The following is a 2,670-nucleotide window of genomic DNA, read 5'->3' on the forward strand; positions in this document are numbered from 1 at the left end:
GTTCCATAAAGTCAGGCTCCACAGATTCTGTACCCGATTTGTTTGAGACAGAATGGTTATCGTGTCAGTTATGAATATCCGCTGCATCATCGTCAATGATATGATCACACATCATTACATGTGCCTGAATCTGTATAAACAGTTTACTAATAAACTTTTTTGTTTGTTATTTGTCTTAAAATTGACACGAGACGACAGCGTAAAGTACTACTCCATGACTTCATGGATACCTGTAAACAATTTCCATGTGCTTTATCATTAAATGGTAACATTAACGCTTGACGGGAAGCTAAGAAAAACCAAACTTGAAATGCGTAATTGACCCAGACTTTAAATAATTTCCGGAAAGGACCCAAAGTTCCGGATCGCGTCAATAGAAGTATTAAAAAAAATTCTTCAAATTTAAAGCAATAAAATTTTCACAGTCGGAAGGATTTTCAAGGGTCGGTCGGTAAACTGCAAACAAACAATATTTTAATTTAAGCCTCGTAGAAAATTCAGAAAAGTTACCAGAAACTTCATAAAGGGCTCAACGATAGAATAAGGTTTCAGCTTCATAATGGTATCAGCTGTTTTGTTTTGCACTTCGTAGTTGTCGAGTTTTAGAAAAAATCAAAGCACAATATTTTTTGTTCTGTAATCCGGATGAAACTCCCTAAAGTTTCAAGACCGAGGTCTATTTTAATGAGAATTTACTCAATACAATATTACAAACGTATGTTTGATGAGGCATTAAGGTTCATGTGGACCCTATGGCTAAAATGGCCGTATTTTCACCGCAAAATTTAATCTGAGTACAGGCAAACCTGTGCATTTTGAGAAGTTTTAAGGCATAGCATGCCCTAGATAAATAGAATTCAAATGCATTGTATGATTTAGAAAATTCATAACTTAACTGAATTTTACCGTACACTTTGTTTCGTCCCTGCAGAAGATGACAAAATAAACAAACAGTTGAGTTTACCTTGATATGGTCCACTCAGGTACACAGTTTAAATAACCAACTATTGTCAGGTATCTATTGTCCATCTCATGTCCATGTCAAACAAAACAGCTCTGACACTTCAATAAATACCTGTGGGGAAGTTCTCAAACCTGTTTCCCAACTTAGTTTATTTTGGTACCTTCTGGAGAAATGAAAAAAAGTGCACGGCAAAATCCTGGTAAGTTTTTATTTTTCTAAAACACAAAACATATTTGAAATTTATTTATCTAGGGCATGCTATGCCTGAAATTTTTTACAGATGCACAGGTTTGTCTGTACTCAGAGTAAATTTTGAGGTGAAAATACGGCCATTTTAGCCATAGGGTCCACATGAACCTTAAAATGATACCCAAGGCCTTACGTTTTTCAAGGAATAAAAGTATGTTCTTGATTTTTGGTTTCTCTCATTTATATCGTCTCAAGCAAGATGACCCAGTGAATTAAAAGACCGATCTATATGACAGGAAATGGACCTCTGTCATGATTCTTTATACTGTTATATTATTCATCATACTTTCGCCTGAGTCAGATATGGATTATAACTCTGTGGGTATTCCAATTGATCTTGAGCAACGTTTCCATTCCTTTTAAATATACAATTATTCCTTGCTACTGTTTACTGGGTCATCTCGATAGATAGCGTCTAGACTAAAATACACATGGTGGCCTAGTGGGTGTCGATGAGAACGGACGTGAAATTTTTGCAGAGAGAATCCATCAACATCATCCAAATTAGTCTTCTAAATTGCTTTCTTGGATGCATTTTATCATCCATAGATTATATACTTTCAATTTCGGTCATTATTTTCTTGTTGAGGAAAACCTCTGCAGATATTTTCAGGTATGTTTGAGACACGTGCTCTGCCCATATGGGAACCATTAGTAGTTTCCATTGGAAACTATCAGACCTATCATTTGAAGTCTGAGAGTTCTTGCTGTTCTCCTAATGGTTCGGTAGTTTCTTTCCGAGATCCTATTCAGTAGGATTTTCGGCTTTCCTCTACCTTGATACAGCAGGGCATTTGGTAGTGTCGGTTTTGATAGATTTTGTCCTAACCGATTCCTCGTTATTACCTTAGACGTATTTTGCCAAGGCATTTGTGGGGCATCCGGGGTGACCCTCTCCCATTCAAAACACACAGATATTAAAAAAAGGATATTTGATACATAGAAAAAATACACTTTTTATACTTTGAGGACTGAGCGAGTCAGGTGAATGTGTGAGTTCGTATGTTTTATTTGATTGCATTGTATTTATGTTTTGGGAAGGTTCACTTTCTGGTAATAAGACCCGTCACGGCCTGGCTGGGGAATTGGGTAGGCAAATGCTCACATTAATCTGTACCGATACAGGCTCCAAATGTCCTCCTTTATACGCCATAACTATGGTGGTGCTCCTATTTAAAGGAGGCTCATACGGAGACAAGAAGAAGAAGAAACGAAGCTACATATTATCAAGCCCATGTAATTTTATATTCCATTTGTATTATATCCCATAATTTTGGGAGACGATCCACAACATTATAGTAATACTGATAAAATTAGAAACACTAAAAATTTTGCCTGGGACTAAAAATCAGGAAAGGCAGGTGCACTGAAACAGTATTTATCTCCTGCTCCACATGTGCCTTCCATCATGTTGCTCATGTTAAGTACCAATTTGGCAATGGTAGTGGGATCATTAC

At 36.6% G+C, this 2,670-nt stretch overlaps 1 protein-coding gene across 2 annotated transcripts in view; it reads right to left on the reverse strand.

The window, feature by feature from the left end:
- The window catches only part of LOC143045841 (transducin beta-like protein 3), a 46,584-nt gene that overhangs the window by 43,761 nt on the left and 153 nt on the right, over positions 1–2,670 (reverse strand). The gene's annotated exons all lie outside the window — the stretch shown is intronic.

Source organism: Mytilus galloprovincialis, chromosome 9 (genome assembly GCF_965363235.1).
Source record: "Mytilus galloprovincialis chromosome 9, xbMytGall1.hap1.1, whole genome shotgun sequence".
Taxonomy (NCBI): Eukaryota; Metazoa; Mollusca; class Bivalvia; order Mytilida; family Mytilidae; genus Mytilus; species Mytilus galloprovincialis.